This window comes from Struthio camelus, chromosome 2 (genome assembly GCF_040807025.1).
Source record: "Struthio camelus isolate bStrCam1 chromosome 2, bStrCam1.hap1, whole genome shotgun sequence".
NCBI lineage: Eukaryota > Metazoa > Chordata > Aves > Struthioniformes > Struthionidae > Struthio > Struthio camelus.
This window is the reverse complement of record NC_090943.1, coordinates 64,965,137-64,979,163: the sequence shown is the minus strand read 5'-3', so window position 1 is coordinate 64,979,163 and position 14,027 is coordinate 64,965,137. Positions and strand designations below refer to the sequence as shown.

The window sequence follows — 14,027 nt, the reverse complement described above, 5'->3', positions numbered from 1 at the left end:
GGGTCAGGCATTTAAAAGAGTAGTGTTGCTTTATTTAACTTTTAGGTGCTGCAATCCCTTCAAAAACTGACCCAAAGGCCATAGGGTCCTACTTCTTTCAATGGATCAGGTTCCAAGTCATCTCTGATGAAGTTAGTGGTTGCAAATGCAATAGACCTACCTCCCAGTTTCGCTAAACCTCATAAAATCTTTCCACTATTCAGACAAATCCACGAGTATTCAGAGTTTTCAATCAATTAAATAATAAAATAAATCACTACTTTATAGGCACGTGGGCCTGATACTGGCTCCGGTTGGCCATAAGAAGCAACGTGATACAGAGCTGTTTGAAAGCATTCAGCTACTATCTTCTCCATTATATGGAAAATTAAAAAAGCTAATGACTTCATCTAAGCTGAAATATCTGTATTGGAGATCAAGTTCTGGCTGGCTCCCTGATTTCTGCTGACATAAGACTGTGTGCAGCTAACCATATATGACATACCTTTGATTTTGTTGCTAAAAAAGAATCAGCTGACCTCATAGTATTAGGAAATGGTGATTCATAAGTGTTAGGAACTTTTCAAATATAACTCAATGTGCTTCTAGAAAATTCAGTCTTAAATATAACTGATGTGATTCTGGTAATCCTTCTTTCTCCTTAATAGTCATTAATGGAAATGCAAATTCCAGGATAGCCCTTCAGTAAGACAGAACTATTTGTCTAAAGAAAAAAGAAATGTTTGATACCAAATTGCTTTGGTGAACTTCTCAGAGTTATTCTAGTTACGATACTGAAGAGGTCAGTAGTTATGAAGAGGTCAGTCTAGATAGGACTCTGAAGAAGTCATCAGGAAGGAGAAAATATGCTACCACATATAATCTTTTGAGAGTTTAAGAGGGCACAAGAACAAAATTTAATCACAGGCAATAATTATGCAAGTACCTCCAGAAAGAGACTGACAGACCAACTCCCACTGCTGTCCCCCCATGGTTGCATCCATTGGACCATAACAGCTACCAGTCAACGAGCGATTTTCCCTGGAGGGAATGAGTTAGGACATAACAATAAATTGGTGGTAAGGGAGTCCTGACACATGACGTTTTCAACAACCCCCAGCTGTAGACAGGCTCCAGTCTTCCTAAACTAAGACCGAGCTTTTTTTTTTTTTTTTTTTAAACCAGTAACCAAATAGATTCTGGGACTTCATGGAATATAAGAGGGAATAAAAATGAAAAATCTTCTGTTTCTGTTCAAATTCTAACAAAGCTAACCTTAGTTAAACCCAGAGAATTAGGAGAATGTTGTTATCCAGGGCCTTTGCTTCTACAACAGTTTTTTTTTTTTTTCCTGCTGGAGGAAATAATATAGACCATCTGAAGAGTTGAGAACAGGAGACTGAATATGCATAATAGAAAATCCCATAAGGATGCCAGCTGTGCATTTATGGATGGATGAAAAGTACAGGCTGTTAGCTGTGCAGTCACTTTGCTAGATCTGCTGCTAAAGAGCAGGAAAACGCAGCCACAGAGCACACAGCTGACAAGCTCTATTGATGAAAGGCTTATTTTTTGCAGAGGCTTGTTTTCTAGACATCGGGGAAAACAGGAAGGAGGGACTGACATGACTGGTGAGTTTGGCTGGAATGAATTTATATCAAGTTTGGGGGTTTTTTTTGGAGGGTGGTGAGAAAAAAAAACTAGGATTGTGACAATGAGGAGAACATGAGTCAGTAAAGCTGCTTTCTGGGTCAGTGAGGGGAACAGCGCAGGTCACATGTCAGAAGGCAGGGACTTAGGTGGGGAGGAGCAGCAACTGCTGGTAGGTGCGTCTGCGATGATGAAATGGGCACGTTCACTCAGGAGTCGAGGAATTTTAGCGGTGTTTGAATCGAGACAGAGGGGAAGGAGGGAGGCAAACGTTTCCAGGAGGGTGTTAAGGCCCCCCTTCCATCCACACAAGCTCTGGTGAGGCAACCACGTGGTAGGTGACTGCCTGCACCCTCCGCCTGGCTGGGCTGGGGGTGCTCCCTCAGGAATGTATGGCATCACGCTCACTGATAAACTTCGTGACGAGAATAAGGCTTAGCAGAAATGATAGTAAATGTTAACAGCCTGTTAGAACTTTCTATTAAATAATGTTTCCTTCAATACGCAGGCAAGAGACTGAGACACCAGCCAAGCGTACCTCTGTCTTTATTGGCAGGTGGACCAGAGAAACCCCCAAGCTGTGACGGCACCACCGCTCCCAAACAACTTCTTTCCACTTCACACATTTTGTCCTCTCAGAAGTGAATTGACTCACCTTGCTCTCCTGTTCAGTATCTGTCAGAAGTTTAGATTTAATTTAGCCTATAATAGATCAAGGAAAGCTTCAAAATATTTGTGAAGCTCTCGCTGATTAACCTGAAAGCAAAATGTCACACTCCTTAAGTCATAATTGTAGGACATGGCTGTCTATTACTCATGTAATTTAAATTCTCATTTAGCGTGACAGCACTCGGCCATAGTTTTGTCTAATTTACCTTCAATTAGGATGCTATCATAATTGAATTCCACCAGAACTACTGGATTATGTCACAGCTGAACATATTGAGGCATTCATATGACCTTATTTTTCCAAAACCAAGATGAAAAAATGTAAATAATTATCTCCATTTCTTTGTTTTAAAAAAATGTGAGTGCACACGCACACGCGTACATACAGAAATCATTCTTTAACCAAGACTTCTGACAGCTCAGAAGGTGCGGCCGAATCTTGTTCAGTGTCTTCTTGATGCATTTACTTCTTTCTCAGGTTTAACCATTTGGGGTAGCTTTCCAGCAGAAAGGTACCCTGTGGAGGTTAGCTAATATACAACTCCTGGCCTATGCCTATTTTGCTTGATGAACAATTCAGTTGAATAACTGAATATGTCAAAGCTTGGTGCCACTCAGCAACAAAATTAGTACTTAGTCTTCTATTTTTTCATCTTGACTACAAAATTCTTTCTATAGGAGCTTTTTTTAATCATTAACAACCTTCTAAAATGAATTCTCCTCATTAATACCTAGGAAGTTCTGGAATGATTATAATCAGCCAGCTCTTGCAGAGCTAGGTGATCTGATTAGCCAGAGAAAAACTCACTACTGCAGACTCAGAGATTATAAAGTTCTTGTTATTTCAGCACGGATTGTGAATTACTGTCTCACATTATTACTAAATTCAATGAATACAGACCATTTTCCCACTATAGAATTCAAAGCAAGGTGCCTCTAAGACCCAGGATATGCAATCTCAGTAATGTAAACCTGCTTAAAAATAAATATGCTAAAGAGAGAGAGAAAGAGAGACAGAGAAATGCAATTTTAAAGAAAACACCAACTTTCAATATGATTTCAGGACTCCAGTCCCTTATGCCCTTGATCCAGCCCTTATTTTTACACATTTGTCTTCCAGAAATATGGCAGACTGATTTCCAAGGGTATAATGGGAACAGTATCCTGAAACGAACTGCACCCAACTTTGCCATCCACAACACATCGCCAGGAGAAAACGTAAGTGAATTGTGACTGCAGAATTATGCCTCCAACAAAGGAGTTGAATTTTAAACAGGATCACTGAATAAGGGAAAGCACTGTTAAAAAGGAAAAAAAAAAAACCCTAACTCACTAAAGGATGAAGCTCAGAAGACATTTTCAGAAGATCATATAAAATACAGCATATGGTATTTGTGGCACCTCTGAGTTGGTTAATCTGGAAAAACAGAATTGAGAAACTGCAAGGTGAGTTATTTGACAGCCAGCTAATGTTAATGATATACAGCTTCCCATTAATCTGAGCAGTAAGCAATTTTTACGTCCTGGTGGAAACTTTTATGTAAAGTAATGGAAAGTTTTATGTAAAAGTAGTAGAAATACTTTCCCCCAATTTATATGCATTTATATTCACTCATTAATTAAATTTTGTGATTTTGGCCCACATTTGCAAGAAGAGATTTATCTAAACAGTTATAGTAATGTTGACTTACTTTAAAGAGGGTATTTTCCTAATCTGCAGAAATATAAGCAAGAAAAAATTAATCCTGACAAGATTGCTTAATCGAGGTGAAATGAACGGTTGCTCTAGTACTATATCAAGGCTATCCTATTACTCGGAAAGTTTATATTGCCCTTATTTATTGGATAGAAAACAATGGCACAATGTTTTCATTAAGTTAGGATATTTCTGTTGTTCGCTAGAATTGTTTTTGGTTAGGAAGCCATCTGTAACACTAAGTTTTAATAAAATCCTAACTGTGGCTATATAGTAAGTAACAGCTTGTATAAATCTGATATAAACATAAATATTGATTTTATAGGAAATAGACTCCAAATCCCAAAGTTCTGGTTAACAAATGCTTCAAGAATGAAACTACACAACAGATTAAACATAAAAGACGCATTTAAGGGTATGATTCTTTAGAGATTTTCCTAAGGTGACATAAACTGCTACATCAATGCCTCATTCAGCATGCCACAATAAAAAGCACAGATGGCAATAGCCAAGAAAACAAATCTTTTTTCTTTTTTTTACTAACTAAACTCAAAAATGATTTTTGTTTTAGAAAAAATGGATATTGCTTTAAATGTGCTTAGAATAACTGATCAGAGAACAACCTAACAAAATATAAGAATATAACTATGTCCTATTAAAATCAAGCTCACGTGGACCTATGCAAGCAGCATAGGCAGGGGCCAATTTAACAACAGAAAGGGAAAACACTTGGGTCATACATGAATTATTTTTTTCCTAATTTAAGGGAGCTCAGTTATGGCTTTAATATGGTCTCTCAGAATAAGGCTCTGCAACAGTGTGTTGATATATCAATTTAGCTCATTAATATTGGAGTTTAACCGCCACAAACATCACAACCACGACTGGTAATCCTTATTATATATTCTGACATTACTTCTTTGATGTGCCAACAATAAATATTTTCATTTACTTTGTAGTATGGACTTTTCCCTAGAGCCTAGCTCCAAGTAATAGCAGATTCTTTTCATTACTTGCAGAAAAATAAAGACGTTTGATCAGATGAAAAAGCTTCTCTTTCTGTGTCCAAGGAATTTGTACTGGGACATACAATGTGCCACAGATAATTTAGTGCCATTCATATTTGATTGTTTTGTTAGTTTGGGCTTGAAATGAAAACAACATCTGCCTGTTGCTAAAGTCCATTTCCCTTTAAACCAAGCTTAGATAAAACTCACAGCTGAAGCAATTTACAGCATGAAAAAAAAATCATTGTTTCATATATAGAGCAGCTTTTTGTACCTTTCATGATTTGCAATGTGCTTTAAATAGTGGGGAAGATATTAGATTCCTGTCAGAATATCAAGTTCTTCATGTTTTAAAAGTAACTTTGTAGTTGTAAGTTAATATGCAACCGATTTGGTACTTCCTTACCTAGAACAGAAGCCTCAACAGAAGAAACAGCAGGTAAGACTAGCACTGATGTCTGAAGGCTGTGCATGGGTCAACATCACAGGAGGGTCCACCTTCCCCAAAACAGAAGGAAAACCCTAACAGCAGTGCATCCTGCCTGTGGGGCATCCTTTCAACAGTGACTCAAAAGTTAATGTTTTGGGCATGTGCCAAAAGCATCGAAGATCATGGAAGCCTGGACATGGTTTGCTTGTCTTCTGGATCAGCACGTTTCCTGTCTTCGTTACTGCCTGGTGCATGCGTCGCTTATTTGACTGCTGTTTCCTCATCTCAGATCTGTATGCGGTCCACTAGGATAACACCTGCCTGATGCAATCCCTGATGGTTATCGAGGAGCTGAAAGATCAGCCCATAGCTCTGAGATGCTTCAGAGTGCGACATCACTGAACACCACAGGATTAGCAGTTCTAAAATAAAAGGGACTAGAAAACAAAAGATCAAGAAGTCAGGTAAAATACCAAAAAAAAAAAAAATATTCCAGGACTTGTGGTTTGAGATCTCCTATGATAAACAATGAATGGATATGAATTGATAGACAAAGTATCTTTTTGGTGAAATCTGCTTTTATCCATTGCCAATTAAATCTATTTTGATTCTATTAGGGTTGAAATTTTCACCTATGATAGATGTGGGTCTTGATACTGAATTTGGACCTACATAAAATGATTGTGCCCTCAGAGCTGTGATGAATACAGGTCATAGGAGCATTGTATTAGATCAACTATAACATATTCTTTTAGAAACGAATGGAAAAAATTAAATCAAATGATGGGGCAGAGTTAAAAAAGAATAGCCTCTTCATAAATACCTCTTTCAGTCAGGGAAATTATAATTTATATCACATAAGAAGTTAAAATAACATCTTGATACTGGAATTCATTTCTCAAGTGCAGTGGATAGGCTAGATGAATTTACCTCCTCTTCCTATGTATGTTGTTTCAAGAAGGAGTGAGGGACCTTCTGATACGTATTGCTGGTGAACACAGAAAGCACATTTTGCCTTTAGGGGTGGCACTTCCCAGTTATTCTACATCAGGTCTCCTACGCTGCATGAGCCTCTGCTCCTGGAGTGGAGCAGGCTTTGCAGTCTCCACTTACAAAGAGTCGCTTCCTTGAAAATTCTTGTATTGCATTTTAACAGTAAACACTCTCCAAAAACATAAAAAAACAGGACACAGACATGTCTGAAAAAACAGACCTTCCCCTAAAATAACAGATAGAGGCTCATCTTTTTCAGCTACCTTCTTGCAAGCAAATCAAGAAAGTAACGATGGGGCCTTACCTAGATGGTAAACTTACAATCCTAAAAACATCTGCTCAAAATCAATCCCAGCTGATATAAACAATTAAAGTTTCCCTTGACCTAGTCAGCAATTAGGCTTTTCTCCTCATATGCTGGAGAACCTGTAAGTCGTTATTGATTTTCCTTGATAATATTTTCTACATTCAATCAGGAACATTTACTCCCATCTCTGAAGCACTGGCAACACTTAGTCATATTTAACTTAATATTATATTGATATGTTTCATCAAATAATACTTCCAGAGTACGCCATTTTACCTCTTCTCTAATCTCTTGTTTTCATCAGTTCTGCTGCCAAAAAAGATGGCTACAGAGAGTAGCAAAACCAGGCTAAAGAGAATAATATGATATAGAGCTTTCTACGTTTAAATAATTCAGGTACTGCTGACCGTGACAAAATTCATTGCCATCTGTCAGTAAGTAGATATAATTTAGTTAAACATGGCAATCCTACTGGACAGCTGTCCACATAAACCACCAACCTGTAACTGGAAGGAACTATCACTCCATGTTGACAAAACTCAGCAGAAACACCAGTAAGTGAACAAATATATAGTTTTTAAATTTCTATCCAGAATATATCAGGAATACGTATATTCAATTTACATTATATGTATATATAAACTATAAACAAGCCTATTTTCTCATGGTTTTGGGTGGCATACATTTCATGACAGAATGCAGAAAATAATTATGACATCGTTTGCCATATACCAATATCTCAAACTGCAGACTTTTCACATAGCTAGCTGAATATTAATCTCAAAAGCCAACATCTCTTCCAAAGTTGTATTAATTAGCCTCTTCCTTTCAAAACCAAGTTACTTCAATAGCTCTATGGGACCTTCACAAACTCCATGGGGACAATGGGACCTCTACAAACCAGTCAGAGGAACTTCAGGCACTACAGCACTAATGTTCACATTCTCGTTTCACAGCTTAATTCAGCACAGTCTGAGGATGACCCTCTTCTGCAGTGGGTGGAATTCGTTAATCACAAGGGGCTGATGAAAAATTATTAAAACCTATGTAAGGTTGACTGCATGAACACAATACAGATACTGAATAAAAATTTCTTGATCCTGACAGCATTTCAAGGCATCGCTCAAATGTACACCAAGTTTGTTTTCACCTGTGTAACTCAAAATCTTGGATCTTCAGAAGCTGAGTAATCCATACCCATCAGACGGAACCACGGTGCTGTACTGAATGCATAAACACATGCACTTAGCTTACAATAGAGAGCAGGAAATCCATCTTGCTGCAGGCAGTTGTGGAGAAGAGGGACTCTGATATCACTGCTATAAACTGCCATGATCACTTGAGAAACCTCTTTCCTTTAACAATATCAGCTTCACATTTACATGAAGGGATATGGCTAGTACACATGCCTTGCTTGAAAAAACTGCTCTGCTCCTAGCAGCTGAAAACCCAAAGTTCAGAGCTGCGTGATTATAACAAGGCTATGTTTCATACCTGTGCTGCTCAACGTTGGGGGATCTGCTCTGAAGCAAGGGTTAGCCAGGCAGCTAGGCACTGCCTGTTAAAAATCATCTCCTTACAAATCATTTTGACTGCATTCATCAAGGTCTGGAATTTTTAACATTTATATCATCTATAATTGTTTTCCTACCTGTAACATTTGTATTCTCCCAATGGAATATTTTTGCATTACAATAAACTTTTTAGTATACAGTATGGCAACATTCACTGAAGACAGAAGGTACAGGGAGAAAATTAAAAACTGTTTTGGTCAAATATATCAAGATAAAGTGTGCTAATTTATCAAGACCAGGCTGAAATTCCAACTTGGCTCCTGCTGCTACTCCTCTATGAAGTTAATGATGCTTCTATACTTTTATTTTTATAGATCGCCTGTCATTGTCTGTATACCAGGTAACATTTGGATCACAAGAATTGATTTTCTCATTGGAATAGCTTGGCTTTGCTGTTGCTGTTGCTAAAAATACTATTCCATACCCCATGAAAATAGTCATCCCCACTTTGCTTATTCTTGTAATCCCACTTAAAAAGTGACGTTGAAATTTCTGTGCTCTTTACTTGTATAAAAGCTGTGGGAAAATGGCTTTCTAGAGCTGTAAATAGCTCAGCTATGATACATCTATAAGCACACTGGACAAAACTTGAAAATTTAGACTCGGTAATTCCCCATATCAGGATAACTCTTACTTCTATGGAAGATACAGGTTCAAATTCAGTTCACAAATACCAAACTTACCACAGAAGAGGTTTATTCGACTTTGTCATGGTGAGAGTAAGAATTTTACCATTCTATTACTTGAAACAGATAACCCACCAAAACTTTTTGTTCATCACAAAGTCTGAAAATAAAGTCAATTCTATCACTACTAACACACTAAAGGATGAGATTTCTCCTTGTTTCCCCCATGACATATTTCAAATTCAGACTAAGATTTTCACTGATTTTCTTCTTTTAGCTGTTTTACATCATATCTCATACATATCTCATACATATCTGTACTACAAAAAGGAAAAAAAAATAGTAATCTAGGGGGCGAGGAATATATAATTACAGGTTATTGCAGCTTGATTGTAGATAAAAATGTATTTTGGACTGAATCTGCCACCAAACAAGAGAAGGAAATCACTGATTTCTTATTTCACTGTTCTACCAGACCACCAGAAGAGTGTTGCCATTCCCATTACTTCTTAGAATCAAAGCTGTTTTATTTGTTTTCAGTTTTTCCATTTAATAATTTATTAGCGAAGTGAAATTAAAGAAATCATCTTTCCTCTAAAGACCCCTGTAGAAGTTTAGCTTCTTGGAAGATTTAGGTTTTTGCTTCCTGCAATTTGTTTGTAATGAATACAGTCTAACAATTAATTTATCAATATGCTGTCAAAAAATTGGTAAATTTTAAGGATTTAAGCAATTAAGAATTACCATTTCAATAACTATTTTGTTAATTAGGAAAGGGAGGGAGGATAGCAGGAAAAAGAAAAATGGACCACTAAAAAATAAAGGACTGTAGCAAAAATAAAAAATTAAAATCAGTCTTTTCAGAAAAAGGCCATTTTTATGCTATTCCTATTGATTTTATCACCAAATTTGAAATTCTCCTTAAAGATAATTTCTTAACTATTTTAAATGCAGAGACATAATGCAAAGTACACAATGAGACTTGTTTTTTTTTTCACACACAATTACTAGCTCAAAGCCCTTTAAGATCCTCCATATGCAATAGATTCTATATGCTTTTGAATTTATTGTTATTATAACTGCTATCATAATGTAGATCTGTCAACTTTATGGTTTATACAGGCCCTGATTCAGAAAGTATAACTCAATAGTTCTCATACATTTTGGTTCCTGTTTTAAGGATTTATTTGTCAGGAAATTGAGCTCAGTGGGTAACTTTGAGATTATTAAGGAGACTTTGTTAACAGAATGCCGGTAAATTAAAATTTATTCTGAACATAAATCAGCTGAGGTATGTACTACTTCTTTTCTATATTCTCTTTGCCACAGCAAGCTCTAGTCCTGAAGTTGTCACAGTATAATAGAAATATTTACAACTTATTCAGGTTTAAAATAATAATGTAAGGTATCCATTATCTTCAAGTGAAATCTCAAACACAGAATAACAGAACATTATAGTCCTAATTTTCAGGCTCTTTTTGATACCCTATTTTAAATTTAAATGATCATGTGGATAATCCTTTTCATCACTGCGTAGCAATATACTACGCAATACCATTGCTCAAGTTGTATTATTCTTTGGACACACAGTAGTTTAATATCCAGAAATCGCATTATTATGCAATAACTAAAAGGACAGGATGTTCCATTGTGACTGATTCTGCAAAGAAGTGTTTAGACCCCTAAAACACATATTTAGACACAAATGAGGCAGCTATGACCTAAGTGGAAATCCTGAAATCTGCTGTATAGCTGACTCCTAACTCTGGGGACACTCAAGCTCCCCAGTTCCCTTACTTCTCATTTGTAAATTCCCAGGGTACCCACGTTCAGCTTTGGTGTGTACGCAGGAGGGCAACAAATATCATCTCTCCTCTACCTTTATCAGCATCCAGAAACCATGTCTGCCTTGACCCAAGCTCCTGATGCACTGGAATCATTGGGTGTACTTTGCATACGCCTCACACAAAGCCGTGGGATGGGCTTTTCAAAAAAATCTAGTAATGGCTGCTGGTACCTTTTAGATTATGCACAATGCACTTTTTCTAGGGATAGTCAAATGGTGATGAATTGTCACTAAAATTACAGATATGCAAGAGTGCAGACACAGTGTAACTCTCATGTTACTTCTGCTCATATTTATTACTGCTAACTACTTTTCATGGCCTCCTGAGTTTCGACTCCTCTATCTTTTGATATCTTTCTGTTGCTATTTGCTACAGTGCAACATCCTACCTCTGCAGTAATGTTTGTATTTCTAGCGGCATGGGTGTTAGATTTAGCAAATATTTAGCAAATTTAGCAGTTTGAGATCTTTTTGGTAAAGACACAAAGAAAGCTACTAATCAGCATAAATATGAGCTGTAGCCTTACTATTAAATACAATATTCTATATTTACGATATTAATAATGAATAAGTTACACTAGTAATGGCTAATAAGTGTGTGTGTGTATATATATATATATATATATACACATCTCCTTTCAGAGCTACATGAACTGCTTTTAAGATGAAAACCTTTGCTTCGTTGTGATGAAACACTATTTGTATCAGACAGAAAGTCCTTGCCATTAAATCAGCTTCCGTCTTAAGGCACAGCCTGACAAATTCTATTACCCATACCATTTGCTCTACAGGCATCCATAAAACATTCAAACAAGAAAATGGTATAGCTCTTAAGTAGATTATCCTGTACTGAGTGCAGTTAAAGGGAGATACAGGCAAATCAACCTGACTGACTCTTATATTAAATATAGGTACAATATAATATAATTATGTAATCTAATTTATTAAATACAATATAATAAATAAAGGAGGGCAGGAAAAGAGTAAATTGGAATGGAATTCTTGTTCAACTCTCTTTGCCTTCTGTATTTATCATTAATAAGTATCTATGGCTGACTTGGTTTTTGCAAGGAAATAGCCCCGATACTGAAAACATAAAACAACAATAGCAAGTTAGGATCACAGTCATTAGAAGGTGTTGTAGGGGAAAATCACACAAGAGCTGGATACCTAATGTAATCTGACAGAGATTGCATGAAAGTCTCTCTGCTCCACAGAAACGGCAATACACAGCTCAGTTTTTCTCACTGCTGTACACAGTGGCCAGAGTCCAAATCCCAGGTAGTCCAGCAAAGCCCAAAAGGGAGTGTCTTTTTTGCACAGATGCCAGTTCAAGACATAACCCAATCCACAGAAAGAGTACATTAAAGGGTTTATTTGGCCATCTCAGCCCATCTGTGCCCATTTTTCAATCTGGGACATCAGCAGAATGCCTCATATGAAATATTCTGGCTACAGTATTGAGCGTATACACGTCGTAACTTTTTCCTCATATGCAGGGTATAAAGTTATGAACTGTAACCATAACTACTGTATGGCCAAAACCAGCAAAATGAAATAAGGAGAGAAACCACACTTTTTCTCAGCATTCCTCTCTCAAAAAAGGAGATAATGTGCTCTGAATTACTTTGTGAGGACACAAGTTTTTGACAGTCGAGCTTTACTGAGGATAATTCCTGACGCTGTTGAAATAATGTGAATATTTTCACTGATATGTAGAAAAACAATGGTTCCTTTGTTAAATTATTTTAGTAACCCCTTTTCGTTCAATTACTTCACAGTTTTCCCTGTGCCCTGCAAACATAGGAGGACAATTGCTACATATAAGACTCGAAGCTTCAGAGGGGAAATTTGCCCTGTCATTCTCTGTCAGTTGCTTGATTAGCTTGGGGCAGTCTTATATATACCAAAAACCGTCTATAACTGTATTTGCCCACGCACATTCTGCAAAACTAGGCCACAGAACTTCTGGGCCAAGAGAGGTGAATATGCTTTAGAGATATTGCACTTAGAACAGAGGAGATTCAGTGATGCATGGAAATTTCACTAGGCAAAACAGGATAAGAAAACCCGAGGTCACCTTCCACAGCTTGCTGAATCTCTCCCCAGCACGCTGCTTTCGGCAATTCAGGGCTGGCCGAGGACCTGGCCGGTTACTGGCGACACGACTGAACCCGTTCCAGCAGGAGCAACACCAGCCAGAACGCAGTCAGTGCTCACTCAGGCCTTGGCGATCTCCAGTGTGATATCTTGGGATAGAAACGGGATGGAATGATTTAAGTCTTTTCAAATCCTATTTAGGCATCTTAGCAATAATATATTTATTTATTTATTTATTTTTATTTATTTATTTTTAAAGGCACTTGTACTTAATATGCAGCCATATTTGAGACCAACTTTTCTCTGCTGTCCTGATGTAATATTCCCACTGAAGGAGTGTGATTTGGTCTGGTTTGATTTTTTTTTTTTTAATTTAGCTACTGAGTACCACTTCCATGTAAGTGTGTTTGATCTTTTTTCTAAATTCGCAAGGATACTTTCATAGTACTTAAACAGAAAGCCAACGTTCAAACTCCAGCATAAGAAATAAAATATTTTTTACTTCTGACAAAGTCATTTCTTTACAAATTCCAGCTAAATCCCCATGCTTTGGCTTAGGTTTTCTTTAAAAAGAAAAGAAGACATCAGAAGATTTATTTAAAAAAAAATCCATTTTAGTGCTTTAAATAGATATTCGTTTTTTCTTGAAATAAAGTAACAACTCTTGTCATCCTTTTATAGTAAAGCTCCACGCAGACTTGGTACATAAAATTCAGTGTGTATACAAGCTCTTTGTATAAAATGTAGGTAAAGAACAGAATATTCTTGCAGCTGAATACCCACACTTGCTTAAAAGAATTTCCACACTGCTTAAGCATTCACCAGACAACTCACATATTCAGTGTAAGTGTATGTGAGACTGTATATATACTTAAAAAACAATAAAATACCCAATTATAATGTTGGTACCAAAATAGACATAGAAAGACTATATTACACTGATGAGACACTAAATTGAGAATGTTAAATATGCTTTTCATTCAAAGTCAATGAGATGAAAGAATTAATATTCTAGAAGTTATTACAAGCATATTTTATGAAAATACATTACCGCTGTACCACTACCTACCAACAATGAGTGGTTTTACATAAAAACAAAACACTCCCACCCCCACCCAGCCATTTCGATTAACTTAAGCAACAGGAGAAA

The 14,027-nt window shown here is 36.8% G+C and overlaps 1 long non-coding RNA gene across 19 annotated transcripts in view; it reads right to left on the bottom strand.

The window, feature by feature from the left end:
* The window catches only part of LOC138066375 (uncharacterized), a 93,852-nt gene extending 81,802 nt beyond the window's left edge, over positions 1-12,050 (bottom strand). For 18 of the 19 annotated variants that reach the window (XR_011139782.1, XR_011139785.1, XR_011139787.1 and 15 more), the window contains exon 1: positions 926-1,023. This is a non-coding gene — a long non-coding RNA (uncharacterized lncRNA). Of the gene's footprint in view, positions 1-925; positions 1,024-11,947 lie in introns of those variants that run through there. The other variant, XR_011139781.1, reaches the window with a different exon arrangement.
* Between the last annotated feature and the right edge of the window lie 1,977 nt (positions 12,051-14,027).